Genomic DNA, 16026 nt, shown 5'->3' with positions numbered 1-16026 from the left:
TTCTTCATAATGTGAATATGAAACATCTAGTAGTGTACTTCCATATTGCAAGAAAAACAGACGAAAGTAAAACTTCAAGTCTACCAGCCACCATACACAGTTTAGCTGTGTGTGTGTGTGTGTGTGTGTGTGTGTGTGTGTGTGTGTGTGTGTTGGGGGGGGGGGACTTCAACTTGGATTAAGTTCTCATTGTTGCTTGTCTTCAGTTGTCACTCACTCTGATTTCAAACTGTGGTGCAATCATTCCTAGGTAAGCAATCCTTTAAATTTTCCAAGTTCCATCAAATTTAGCATACAGCAGACTAACTTTCAGCATATACCTCAATGGCTATAATGTAAGAGCACCTACACACATTAATTGGGCACATGTAGACTCGTAGGGCCAGATTCAATAAAGCCTACACTAAGTGTACACTGTTCTGATTGAACAGACATAACTCACTCACACCTTCTTGATCCTAAGTTTAGTTTTCCTACTGATATTCTTGCAGCTTTACATATTGACAGGGATTCATACAGGTCACCACAAAGTGCAGACAACATGTACACTTGTAATACTCTTTCTGAATGACTAGAAAGTACAAAAAATGTGATAAGAATTTTATTGAATACATATTGTTTACGTTTAGTGTACACTTAACTGTACACCTTAGTGCAGGGACTGCAGGCTTTATTGAATCTGACCGGTAGTATTCCCTAAATTGATGTTTCACTCAATATAAGTTTGAACTGTAAAAAAGACTAAATTCATTTGAAATGTTAAAAGACTTCATAACAATCAGTCTGTAGCTGCAGAGCATCAGTAAAGAGGAATGTCACAACATTTTCTGATGGTCAAGTAGCCAATAATGTTTTAAACCACATTATAAAAATGCAGTAAACTCACAAAGACGGTTTACAAAATTAAGTACAAGGAGCTACTAGGAAGACAGATGAGAGAGAAAATGTACTATGGTAATCTAACAGAAAAAAACAGATGCAAGAAAAGACAGCAGAAGGTTAATATGACTTGGCAAAAGGGATGCTATCACCATCATTAAATATTGAGAATATATTTGGATAACTCTGCTCATTACAGATTTACAACAAGGTTTAAATGGTACCAAATCTTTGAAACTGATATGAAAATTAGGGGCATTATAATATTTTAATATTTAGTCCTATACATTTTAAGTAAAGCTTGTTTTACATAATAACAAAAACATTTTGCAACAGTCTATGTTATTGTGTTTAATACATTTAATCACTTAATAGTGATGAGTTTATATACTGCCTTGCATTCTGGATTTTAATTCACCTAGGGTAGCTATACTTAATGGGATATTTTGCAGATTGCTTACGACATCTCACACAAAATGCCATCCTGTTTTTTTTTGTACCATTACACCTTTGCTTTTCTTTAAGCCTATAGTTGCTGTATGCCTTTTTTGATTATAGTTTACATTAACACATTTTTATGTATACTCTTGTACAAGCATGTACAACTTGGATCTCCATGGTTTTCCAGGCCTATATTGTGATCTATTCATTTATTGATTATAATCTAAAAAATTACACATTTTAATTGTTGTTAAATCTTGTGTACGCATGGTGAAATTTTCTGTATGGTGCTTTTCCCTAGTGCCTCCATTGAAAATGGGTTGTTTAGCCCAACTGGACTTTCTCTGAAAAAAAAAACAATAACAATAAAATAAATTAATGTTTTGATTTTAATGAAAGAAGCTGTATGAGCTGCATCTCCTTCTTTATGTATTCATTGTGGCTTATTTAGTTTGGCTATTTTTGTCATTTTCCTGTATTTATTTATGATTCATCTCATAGAATATTGAAGAAAACCATATCAAAGGGTGGTATTCATATTTCAGGGCTTTGCAAGTATGCAGCACTCTTGTGCAACAGAGGTACTATACAACGAAGTGTAGCTGCATTGAATATGGAAAGTGAAGCAATTTCTGTAATCGTGCCCACTTTTTGTAAACATGTACGTTGTACAAAGTTCATCTTGTCGTACGGTGCAAAGCATTTTCTGGAATTGTAAATGATCTGTCCCATGGCATATCGTGGGCAAGAGCAGCTGAGTGTAGTCATAAATCATCATAGAAAAGCTGTGGACTGTACAGCAGCTAATAAGGGGGTTTTAAAAAGTGTAAAGAGGTTATAATTTTTCATATAGTGATGGATGCTCTGACTGAAAAAAGTGGAGACAAAACAATCTGTCCTTTCACCCCCTTTCTATTCTTTAATGAAACTGAGGTGAACGCACATGGGGGACATCAAGAAGGTTTGAGCTGGAGGAGGTGGGAGAGGATGTCAGAGGATAGCAACCCCTATTTTTAAAGTTTTTTTTTTAACAGGTTAGTTTTGGTGGGAAATGGGGCAGATAGTGAAGGCAAAACAGATAAGAAGGGCTGAAGAAGTCCCAACTGTGTACCCTGTCCACAGAGTGTCAAACACACACACTGCCAGATGGTGTTGCAGTGGAGGACCTCGCTGTTGAAGGGCTACTGGTCTGTGTTGGTATGGTGGTCAGCACCAACTGCGCAAGAGTGTCTTCTACATGCTGAAGAGAAGCACCAACCAGCACAGTTCTCCTGTCCACTACCTCTACCAGTATGTCCTCACCAACACTCCAAAGCCTCCATTCTGTGAGGCTTGCCAGACTGTCATGTGCTGTTTCACCTGTAGGACCTGCTTTTCCACTATGACCCTGTGAGGATGTCCCAGGACAGGCAGCAGGTGATCACTCCCTAGCCCCGGAGGTACAGGTCTGTTCTGCTCCTGAGGGATTTTAACATGTATAAAAAAAAATGAGAGAGAAGCAAAACAACAAAAGAGAAAGAAATGCATAAAAATAAACCACTGCAGAAAATATCTTTATTGAAGTAAACTTGCACGTGGGAAGTACATATGCTTACAATTGGGGGTAGGGACTGGGGAAGTGTTTCTTTCTGGGAAGAGTGTATGAGAGCAGTGCTTATGCATACTTATGATGAACTGAAATAACAAGGATTTTGTCTTTTGGAAGGCTTGTCGCTCGATTATGCACTTTATGAACACATTTTACAGTGTCCAGGCATCAAGTTGAAAATAAATCAATAATTATTACAGTTTATCATGGTTACAAATTTGATCCGGTTCCATCTTCATTTGCATTTTTTTCAGCTGCAAAGGTTTTAAAACATTGTCTGCAGGAGTACTACTGAAATCAGTTTTAAAAGCATTGTATTACAGTTTATGCCACCTTAACTATGCATAGTACAAATTATTATATAGAGTTTAAGTAATAAGTACATTTTGGATACCGGTTATACTTATCAGTACACTCAACCAGATGCTGTGTTTGTCTCTTCTGCTGTTGGGAAATGTATTATATCTCTTGTTTATCTATTTGAATGCTGTTGGTTTTTCTTTCAGCTTTTCCCAGTTAGGGGTTGCTACAGCGGAACTCCGGTCCGCTCATGATTGGCAGTCGATTTTTATGGTGCCGAGGTGCTAGCCCTACACCCAACCTTCAACGAAGACACGCCCATTTATGCATGTCTTTTGAACACCACTACGATCACGGGGAGGACATGTAGACTCCACACAAAAGGCGCTCCAGCTGAGAATCGAAAGGGATAACCTCTTGCTGTGAGGCGACAATGCTACTGCTGCAGCACCATGGTTTGTCTATTTGAATGTTTTCCACATATACACATCTTATATTCTTTAAGCATTTCTTATTTGTCTTTTTGCTAATGATTTTATGCTAATGAGTTGTATGCATACGTGTGTTTTATTAAAATACAGTCTTTTAATATTTTGTTGAATTGTATAGGATAGTGAAGAAATAAAAAATCTGTCTTTTTGTTTTCTTTTAAAAAATGCATGTAATACTCTGTGGGGTACCTGAACTGCAAAGGCTAAAATGCATCAGTTCAAGGAAGAGTGAAATTTCCTTTTCTGCAGAACTTTGTCTAATTTATAGTAAGTAACAGTGAAGTAAAACAGTGTGTTATCTGAAAACTTATGTACTGTGCATTCTTTTATCAAAGTAACCCCCACATCCCTCCCCAACAAGCCTTCTAACTATAGTCTGGTGAGTGCCATTTCAGCAATGTTGCATGTGCAGTTAAAAATATTTATGAACAAATAAATTAACTGCATAGAAGTAAAAATAAAAATCTGTCTTCATGGAATATTTGTAAAAAGTCTTGCAGCTTTTTCACTGCAGCCCTACACAATTCATTACATCTGTAACTGCAACTTTTATTCAATAACTGGATGATATCATTACTGATATTTGAATGTTACTAATAAATTGAGAGTCACCTACACTGATTAGTGTTATCTTACTTTCTGCTGACATTTACATTTATTCCTGTAACCTGTTAAATACAGTACTACTTTTTCTCTTTCTTGAAAAGATGGGTATTTGATTACAGAAATGCTAATCCTTTGTATATTTCAAAATATAACTTCAAGTACATATTTGCAGGTAAAGAGATCTGACTCTCGAAGTATGTGAACTTGTACAAATTTTTAACCCTCTTTTGCTCTTACAAACACACACACACACACACACACAAACATGTGGCAATATATGGATTAAAAAGTTTACTTACTATAGAATTCTGGCCTTTTCAGTAATATGTTTAATCCACTGGACTAGCTGGTCAGCATAATGCTGCAAATTATCATAACTGCAATGGCACTGCTGACCTGAGCAGATTATACTTATGAGGGTTGAAAGATGGTCACCCAACTCCTGCCAGATATCAATTTTCTTCCACATACTGTAATGTGTGCACACCTGGGTCTTATACAAGTATTTGTCATGCAAAAGGAAGAGCATTATTAAGGCCTCTTTCTTAGACCCTCCAAGAGAGTGGCCTTGTGCCTTTATAGGTGCTGCCATCATTTGAAGAGCCAGTACCATAATAAAGAAAGTATGGTGAAGACTGTATTAGGCAGGGTTAGAACCACTCCCTGTTGGGTGTGACAACACCTTGACCAAACCCTTTTTAACTAGCATGCTCATTAGCCCAGGTATTGATAGCATTTGGTAGGTTTAATGTAACCGAAACCGCCTTGTCACACATTGTTTTTCCTTAAAGGGAAAGACTTATCTGACCTATTACAAATGGATTATTTCTATGTTTACTATTATTATTACTGATAAAGTGTTCACCATAATATTTCTTGATAAAATTTACATTTTTTTCTGTCTTACTATAATAGCAGAAGGTTTCATGCAGTGAAGTGGGGCCTATTACTTTTTTCCACTTTTTTTCTTTTCTTTTTTTAATAAAGGTGTAGAGAAAGAAGTGTGAATAACTGTGAAACATTATTTCTAAGACTTCTTGATATGCATCACTTGCTAGGGTGTATCATATAATGTTGAATGGTTAGGGATTAAACTTCACTTTGCATTCAAACTCACATTCAGATGACTCCATTTTGAATTTTACAAATATAGTCTTATACTGGCTAGTTTAGGCCAAGCATCGCATCTCCACAAACAGCTTGGCATTGTTAGAGACTGCCGCAGAGTTTGTAAACACCTGCAGCACATCCATGTCTGATTCAGATATGTTCATGTACTCTGTGATGAGCATTCATAACTGGCAAAAATCCAGAATATGCCAATATACTTCATAACATGTTTACATAATAAAACAATTCATAGACTAATTTGCATACTAAATGGGTAAATTGGCCTGTATTTATGTTACAAGATAGAGTTGCGCCATCTTGACTTGCGAATAGCCAAGGTGGGAGGTAAACTTGCTAGAATGCCACATACATTAATAAATAAGAAAAAGTTTATAAATTATTTAATACTTATAAAGAGACAAATTAACAGTTGCTGTCATAATGTTTTAAAGGTCACTTGCTATACATTTTGAAGTATAATGTGCATTTAACAATAGCATTGCATGACTGGTAATTATGTTCAAATGGTCAAGTGGTTGTGGTTGTTTGACATCTGGTGCTGTTGAATGAAATTGTAATAAATGAAAAATAGGGCATTACAAAAGTTTCAGATTGTGCATACGTGTAAAAAGCGGTTATTGCAGCTGAGAATATGTACTGTGCAGAATACAAAAATACGTATTTCTAATTAAAGCGATGTTATACTTCTGTCAGTGAGGGAGGAATACATGGTGGTAGAAGATGGTATAGCAGTTTAATATTGGTGTAATTCATCATCACTATTGAACAAGCACAGCTTCTGCAGTTTAAGCAAAGTTTCTATTTATTTATTTTTTCATTCATTCATTTATTTTTATTTCTCTCTGTCTGTTGGAGGCAGGAATAGCAGGCCAGTGGTTTATAGTTTAACTGCTGATGTTCATACCTTTCAACTGTACAGATTTTCACAGAATGTCCAGATTTTTGACTCATATTTTTGGTGTTCCTCCTAAAATCTGTACATTTCTGGCAAATAGCGGAGGATTGAAATCATTAAATAATGAAAAATGTTTGTGTTTAAGACTCTACATCCTTCAGAAAATTAATGCTAATGCAAAACCTATTATTCTATCAAGTTTCTAAGTTTGTAAAAGCAATATTTGAAATCTGTCACTATTTGTCCCCCGCCCCCTGTCATTTTAGGCTCTCTCCAGATTTTTTGCTCTAAGAGGTTGAGAGGGGTGCTGACGTTATTCAGACAGTAATGTGACAAGTATCTGACTAGCCCATTTTTCCCTTTGTGTGTGTTGTACAGATGGAGAACAAGAGATCTGGACATAAACATAACTTTTGCCATGAAAAAAATTGTGTACTCTTGGCAGTACTTAGGACATGTGGCAAACTTCTTTTTTGTAAAGGGGGGGCCCAGACAAGCTGAGAAGCAAAGTATGGAGCCATGTAGCTGTTGAAATCAATGCAGGTGGAGGCAGAAACAGATCACTGGCACAGTGCAAGAAAAAAGTCAAATGATATAGTAGTATGTGCTAGAAACTAGTCTAGGCAGAATGCAATTTACAGTACCACTTGGATGGGTGTTTCAAATCTTAAGTTAACACCAGATGATGAAGACCTTCTGTCCATCCATCTGGATGACTGTAATACAGAAGATGGTGCAAGAGGAATAATTAGAGGTGGCATGGTCATTGTTCCATCTAACCATTGTTTGCAGCTGCATTTGCATTCATCCACCTGGATGACTGTAATACAGAAGATGGTGCAAGTGGAATAATTAGAGGCGGCATGGACATTGTTCCATCTTACCAATACTTGTAGCTGCATTTGCATTCATCCACTCCTGAAGGTTGGTTTAAAATGTACACCTTTTAAATGTTTAAAATTGAATGGTGACAAACAGTGCTGTAAATAAACACATCTCACTTAATTATTATTAGGTCAGCATTTTATATCGGTAGCTAAGCTAATAAAAATGAAGGTAGACTTCATGGCAAGTGCCCCCACCCCCCACCCCCCCCCCCCCCGTAAGCATGCTATACCGTATGCTGTCACATTATTATGTTATGTTATAATGATTTCTTTTACAGGCTCAGCACCAGAGTTGAACTGTACCAATAAATGTGGAAGAAGTCAGCAGCAGAATGGGTGTTTCTGTTGCTGATGATGATAATGTAGCTGTACTTATGGGGCAACCTGAGGGAAGTGGCAGGCAATCCGCAAGTATAGTGGCAGGTTCTCTCACCTCAGAACATGTCAGTAACTCTATAGAATGTGGCACTGCATGCAAAGTCAAACACAAGCTGACATTCTACTCATGCTTGTACAGCAGGAACAAACCTAAACGTTTATACCATTGTCTCCATAGGCAGAACAACAGTTTGAGAATGAAAGCAGACAGTCTGAGGCCATACTGCCAACAGAGACATTACAAAGAGGTGCCAGATGCAGGAATTATTGGGGACTACCTCAGGAAACACACCAAGCATTCATTGCAGAACAGGAAATGTGCCTTGACATAGTTATGGCTCAAACCAGTGCACAGAATCAGCTAGAGATGGTGAAATTCCTATAGGGTATGTGTAACAATTTTCAACACTACTTTGAATACACAGAGAGCAGGGATAAATGCCATGGTGTCACTGATGCGGAATATGGTTGCACACCAGGCATCACTTGCAGCATCCATTTGTACACTGGTTAGGATGTACCAGAGTCAAGCTGGACACAGTTTTATGAGGGGAAGAGAACAGGGTACTGTCCAGACACGTGGGGGGAGTTTAAATGATACCAACACTGGCTCTCAAGACAATAATGTCAGTATTCACAGTGAGGAAAAGGTAAACCAGGAGGAAAGGATTTAGGCATTGTGATACATGATGATGGAGTGACAACACACTTTAAATGGTTACAATATCTATAATTAATTATAGTATTAGCACTGCTACTCCTGAACTTTTTTTATTTTCGAAAAAAGGCTGAAGTTTGTGCCTTCTGGGACTTTCAATATTTGTGATTCCCTTATTGAACTTAAACTTTTCATTAGGAAGCTGAGCTTAGCCCTCCTATTTAATAAAAGAGAAAGAACACACGACAAAGAAAAGGAAATCCCAACAAGTAAAGTTTATTTAATTCCCTACACGAACCAATTGCAGGTCTGAGTCTGCCTGCATGGCAGACCTGTACAAGTTATCAACAGACAAGAATATTTATAAATCTTTCAAGACTCTAGGGGAAAAGGAAACTTTAGAGAATTTAGCCCATAATTCAGGATAATGAAACCTGACAAGGGTGGGGTACCATCTTACTTGATGCCACTGACTATTCTAACTACTGTGTGTCACATGCTCCATGACAATACCACTTATACCTTGGTTTCAAAAAATGAAATAAGTATTGCATATCACATGACTGGTTTATTTTTAGAAGATCTACTGATAGATGAAACAATATCTTCTTAAACTTATGACCGTTTTGAAAGTAGAAAACCCTGCAGTACCCTCTGTATTTGGGATCCCAAACATCAGGGGTGGCTTGTGGTATTGGACTGCCGGACTGCAGCCCTCCCACCTAGAAAAATAGAAAGAAAAATCTTTAAAACTAAAAAACAAACATAAAAAAAAAAAAAAAAAAAGCACAAGTCTAGACTGCCTTTATCAGCAGTCCGGATAGAGATAGACAGGTACCCAGCAATCATTGCTGCAAATGCATCCAGGAATCAGTGCAGGGATGACTGCACAGAAGAGGAGGTCCGGACTGCTTCGGCTGCAGGCAGATCTAATCAGGATTGAGAGAGGTGAGCTGCTCTTGCAGGACTTTCATTGCACGGGCTCATTCAGGAGGTAAGTGTAGCAGGTTTTGGTCACTGGCTGGATTGCTTCGTTTCGCGGGTGGTGTTTGCTGCTTCAGGTCACTGGATTGCTCGGGTGGTTTTGCTGCTTGGATTACTTCAGGTCGCTGGGTGGGACATACATACATCAGGTAAGAGTGTGTGTGTGTGGTGTGTGTGTGTGTGTGTGAGAGAGTGTGAGTGTGTGTGTGTAAAATGCCCCAGTTACTATATCCTGGAGAGCAAATGGTGGTGTGTGTGTAAACTGGTGGCTAGAGAGAGCAAATGGTGGTGGATAGAGATACTCAGGCTTGAACCCTGTACCTTGGATGCAGGTGGCAAGGACCTGAATTCCCTATCCACCACCATTTCTAAAAAAACTTGCAGATTTTTGCCTCATATTTGTTCTGTTCCTCATAAAATCTGTGGTTTCTGTATCTACATTTTTCCTTGCAAAGCCTGTAGTGTAGTGGTGCACTGGTAGCATTGTTGCCTAACAGCTACAGGTTCTGTGGTTTGATTATTGGCTGGGGTGCCTTCTGTGTGGTGTCTGCATGTTCTCTCATCTTGCAAAGATGTGATTGGCATTTCTCTCTGCTCTGCTGAAAATTGTATTTTGTTCCAAGTCAGACTAGTTTCCTTGTTAAATGTTTAAAAAATAACAGGCATTTGAATTTCAGACTTCATATTCTTCAGAAAGTACATGGTAACACAAAATTGTTCTAGCAGTTGTCTAAGTTTATAACATGGATATTTGAAATTTGTCCCTATTTTTGGGACTATAGTCCCCCATTATTGGCTTTGTCCAGGTATTTGTGCTAAGGTTGAGAGTTATCTATGGTGAGAACTGTATTCATTGAATGTTTGGGGGCTGTATCCACCCCCCCATTACTGGCTTTGTCCACATGTTTTTTGCTAAGAGGTTGAGAGAGCTATAGTGAGAACTGAATTCACTGAAATGTTTGGGGGCTGTATTCCCCCATTATTGGCTTTGTTCAGGTGTTTTGTGCCAAGAGGTTGACAGCTATGCTGAGAACTGAATTCACTAAATGGTTTAAGTTTGTCTTCCTCTCTTTTACAAAACAGCTGATTTGGCATAGTGGTATGTTTCTCTGACTGTTTTGCACAGGGTCCCCTGGGTTAAAGACGTGGCAGTGAAATGTATGGTGGTAACACAGCATTTTATTCTAGCAACTTTCCAGCATTATACAAGCAATGTTTAAAATGTGTCCCTGGTTGTCCCCTCCCCCCCCAATAAATTTCGGCTTTTTCCAGATTTCTTGTGCTGCAAAGTTCAGAGATACAACTGCGTGTCGAGTAGATTTTACAAGGAGCTGAGAGCTGCAGGGGAACAAAACTTTAGTGCTGCTTATTCTGAGTCTGCTTGCATTAATAGCACAACAAGTAGTGTACTTGCTTTTGATGCAGAAGGCTGTGGGTTGTACTCCCACAGTAGATAGATGCATTGCTGATACTGTACTATGTTGTAAAGTGGGTGGATGCTGCAGTCCTTTTTGGCAAAGATACCTAGAGTAGTAACTATGAACCTGTTATCAGTTTGCCATACAGTCTTTATTGCAATATTACTAGCTTATTTTTTTCTTTAATGCATGCAACATAGGCAATTTATTCCTCAAGGGCAACAGGCACTTTATTTGTAGATGAATAAATAGTGACATATAAAGTTGTTTGCTAGCAGCAACCTCTTCATTGTTACAGATTTCTTTAATGTGGAATTATTTAGATGACTTTTGCTACTTCAGAGATTGTGCATATTTACTGATACTAGTGGACTGTAGAAGGCTGAGTAGACTTATGATGGAAATGTTCTGAATTGGGTAGTTTTGTCATTGGTGCATGCATTTTATTTCATTGTTTACTGGAAAAATGTTCAAAACAATCAATTTAAAATGCTAACAACTGTTCTGTATTGTACAACGAATATAATTTAGTAGAATCAGGAAGGTATATCAAAGAGCACATGTATGTTTCATGTGCAAGGGGCCTATGATTTGAAAACAGCCCAAAGTTAATCTTTATCTGCCACCGGAAAAGTGCATTTTCTTTGAATGTGCGTTTCAAGGGCAGAGAAGTTTTTAATGCTAAGCCTGTTTTCATTGTGAGACTGCATTGCTTTGTTTAGCAGATGTCTTAAGTGATTGTGCTGTAAAATGCAAAATAAAACTTTCACATGAAATCCAGATCATCATAGAAGTAAAGCAGTATGCACATTAGTGTTTATGGTAAATGGAGTTAAATAGCCAAGTAATGGATCATTGGAATGGCTGCAGGGGGGAGGGCTCCATTCGACCATGATTTTGTGAGGGGGAAGGGCAGCAAACTCAAGCTGAACTATACCTCCCAACTGTCCAGATTTTCACAGAATGAATAGATTTTTGCTTCTTATTTTTGGTTTGTTCCTCATAATATTTGTGGTCCTCTGGAAAATCATTTAGAAATGAAGTCACTAAATAATGACACTGAGTTTCAGACTTCATAACCTTCAGAAAAATGCATGCTGAAGTGAGACCTGTTCTGTCAACTGTCTCAGTTTATACAAGAGCAATTTTTAGTACTGTTTATGTTCCCCCAATATATTTGGCCTTGTCCAGATTTATTGCATTAACAGATTGAAACGTACATGCAAATAAATTGCTTTATAGAATTAGGCATAGCCAAACCTCTCAACTGTCCCCGAATTTGGCTCAAAATGTTGCTCTTCCCCTAATAATCCCTCCACAAAATAGCAATTTTGGAAGAAAATATGGAGGGTTTACAATTTAGAAATAACTGTAATAATCAGAGTTATAGATTACTTTTATTTCAGAAATACATGTAGATTATTTTATTTTGTCAGCTGCTCAAGTTAGCAGTACTATTATTAAAAAAAGTGTCCCTTCTTTAACAGGGTCCCAGCTGTATTGTGTGGCTATTTTATATTTTTGCATCACATTTTTGGTCCATTTTTCATAAAATTGTTTTTTTGGCAAATTAGTGGTAAATCATTAAAGACTGAAGTTAGAAAATAATGACAGACATTTGAGTTTCAGATTTCATATCCTTCAGAAAATTCATACTAATGCAAGATCTACTATTCTATTATCTTTCTAAGTTTATGAGCAATATTTAAAAATTGTCCTTATTTTTGGGCTTTTGTCCCACTTCTATGTATGGCTTTGCTCTGAGGGTGAGGTATGACAAATGTGTCAGGGCCATCAGTCAGCCAGAGACATTTCAAATTGTGACATACTTGTTGCACCCCACTCCCCCATGTAGTGATTCTGGATGTGTCCAAGCAAGGCAAGGAGCAGTTGTGCAGTGTAAAGTGCAGGGTATCCCCCCATGCAGTGTAAATGTGCAGGGTATCGCCCATCCAAGGTAGACACAAGTGCTACAGTGGCTTTTCATCTGTTCTTGATTTTTGCAGAATGGTCTGGTTTCTGTCATAGTTTTGTACTGTTGATTTATGCTTATTACTCAAAGTGCCCGTTGCTCTGTGTTTTAAGTAGCTATGACCATCAGGTAAGCTTGTCTGAGATCATAACATGCAAGTAAGCTTTAATAAGCATACTGTTAAAGAATTGCCAACATTGAAGCCTTTCTATTGTTGCCATGCAGAGAATACTTAACTAGATAATGTACAAGCATTGGGTATTGAAATGCATATGACAGTATTTGTAATAAAGGACAGGATTATATTATTTTAAGAAGCTCATTACACTTGGAGACTTCCAGTGATCTCTGAGGGCTTTACCCATAAACTAAACAGAATGCCATTCATGTGTGGTCCATAACTTGTACAGTAATCCTTTAAGCAATATATCTTGAGCTTGCTTGCTTTTCATTTTTTACTTTGATCATGTTTTCCCCATGAAACAAGTAGATGTCAGGCAGCAGGTCTTTTTTGGATATGAAACATTTTTACAAGTGGGGGCATCACAGTGATTGCTACTTTCAGCATGTTACTTGGTACTTTAATAAAGCTGAATATAAATTATAATGCAGTGCAATGAGAAGCGGTTTGAGTTGAGTGCTGCATGTTTTTCTTATACTTGATTTTGACTGGCATTCCAGTAATGTATTTAAAAAGTAATTTATTTTTTCATGCCTCACAGCCTTTTTGTTTCCATCTAGATATTAAGTAAGCTGTCAAGCAGCCAATGCATTGAAATATTTTTATTCTTTTACACTTCATTTGTCTTGATTGGACTCTGATAATGAGGGTTTGGCACCCAGGGCAGCATATTTAAAGTTTAGTTTTTGTGGTTTTGAGCATAGCTCCTCCCCTTTCTAGTTGTCCCCACCCATTCGGCTATCTCCTGCAGCCCCCCTTTGATTTGAAGTCACCAGCTGCCACTGCCAAAGATCCACAAGAATATTGTCAATCCACCTTTTAGACCTATTCTTACTGCTAGAGGGCGTAATACTCACCCCATAGCTGTATTTATTGACAAGGTCATAAAATTAATTACACATTTAAAATCACATATATTACATGATTCATGGGACTTAAAGACTTGCCTCTAATTTAATTACAGCAAACATTCGCCATCTTACTGTTGACATTTTGGATCTTTTTACTACCATCCCTTTAGAAGAGGGGTGGATTTGTTTTATGATAGTACTTTCAGAATCAGCTTAAAGGTTATGACATCAACTTATTGCTGGACTTAACCATAATAGTTTTGGAAAACAGCTTCATATACTTTTAGGGAAAAACTTTCAGACAAAACGAGGGGGGGTTCTGATGGGTCTAGCATACACCCCAATTTTTTCCAACATTGTTTTAGTAGGTTGGGTGAATAAGTGTGTTTTGAACTCAAAGTTCAGTCCCTTCATGAAGTTGCACCTGAGATTCCTGGATGATATCTGTATCCTTTGAGGTGGTCCTGATGACAAAATTCACAGCTTCATCCATTAAACACCACTTCCTTTTAAGATGCACATAAATCAGCACAAAAATATAATTAATTACCTTGACACACGTATCAAAATTTGTGAAGGTACCTTCAAGTCAAGCGTACATCAAAAGTCAACTTTTAGCAACGTGATATCTACTTTTCGCAAGTGCTCACCAATTTAGTCAGAAAGATTCTTCTGAAGGAGCAGTTTATTCAAGCTGCAAGGATGCCTTCCACATCTGAGGATTTACAACAGGAGTTTTCCTTTACTTCCAATTTATTTACAGAAAGTACCCTAGGGACCTACTAACCAAAATCGCTCAGAAAGTTCTCATTGAATCAGGTACAAAATAGAAACTACTCCTTGGGTCTCAATTTATGGACCCTGCATTAAATTCAACAACCTTAATCAATGAAAACAAACTTTGAAAGGTCCATGGTGGTTGAATTTAATTACGCTGCACCGAAATCAAATAAATAGTTTCCAGGAACTGGAATATGTTAAGGTATAACTCAGACATTCCATGGGATTCATTAAACAAAAATCTCCATGCAGAAACAGTGTAGCTGCTTCTGCACAGAATATGGCCGCCAAGCAATTGAGAAAACAGCCGATCTAATGTGTACGAGCCTGCCGAAATTGTTCCTGCATGGAAAGCCAAGCAGAATGCTAATTACCTCATTTGCTGGTGAAAACCATGCAAACAAGTTGAATTTGCAATTCAGGAAGCTGGCGGGCATCCATGCAGGTACAGTGCTAGTTGCAGAAATGTGTTTAGTTACTAACCGAACACATTTTTGCAAATAACAAAACTGAGACATGACAGCTCAAATAAAAGCCTCTATTATAAGCTTTTGGCATGCCAATGGACAAATATATGGCCATTGGCATGGGAAAGTGTTTCATAAAACTTTAAAGTATTTCTTTTTGGCCGATCTCAAACGGTTAAGCTTAGGGCATTGGCATGCAAGAGGAATCATGCCGAAAAAAAAAAAATATTAAAACACAATTTTAGGGAAAATCTGCATTTTGCCATTATAGTCAATGGCATGCAGAATCAAAACATTACCAGGAAATACTGGTAGTCAAGGAGAAAGGCTTTGTCAGAGCAGGAACTATGGACTAAGGCAGTGGGGTATACAAATGAGGGGAAATTTACTAAATCACAAAATATTCTAAGTCCACACACTGCACCTAACCTTGTAGGTGCTAGAAAAGGATAGTGTAGGCAGGAGGAGCAGCTAACATGAAAATGTGGTGTGTCATGCTTGCTGTAAACACATTAGAGCTCCGTTGCTCAGGTTTGCACTTATCTAAGCACAGCTAATCAAGGGGGTGTGTCTGAGGCTGTAATGGCTTACTCCATGAAATGAGGACTGTGTTTGTGTCCAGGGTAGGGCCATTTCTGCTAAATTGTGTTTACCTTAGTTAAACATGGGCGCTAAATGCACTGGGACTTAAACAAATAAAAAATGGAAATAGCAGCACTGTTCACATTTAGGCAGAGGGTTTGCACACCATGCCTTGGGGCTTAAAAGTGGCAGAATGGGAAGGGAGAAAAGAAAACAAAAGGGAAATAGCAAAATACAGGCACTCTGAAAATAGCTGACAGGTGGAATGTCTCAAAGTCAGCCAATCACACAGGCAGCATCTGCAGCACACCACTATAAACTATGAAAACACCTTCCAGTCAGTTTACTTCCACAAACTCTGCAACATAGGTGTACACATATGGGGGAATTTTAACTGACAAAACTAGCAAAAAATGTTAGAGACTGCTGTTGCTTTGATATATCAGTATGTGCAAGAGGCCGAGGGCACTGCAGAAGATAATGCTGACAACTGACTCAGACCGAGGAGGAGGAGAAGAGTGTTCAGACCCAGGGTAA

Source organism: Protopterus annectens, chromosome 13.part0, assembly GCF_019279795.1.
Source record: "Protopterus annectens isolate FY-2018-M chromosome 13.part0, PAN1.0, whole genome shotgun sequence".
Taxonomy (NCBI): Eukaryota; Metazoa; Chordata; order Ceratodontiformes; family Protopteridae; genus Protopterus; species Protopterus annectens.
The sequence above is the reverse complement of the archived record's forward strand: the minus strand, read 5'-3'. Positions refer to the sequence as shown.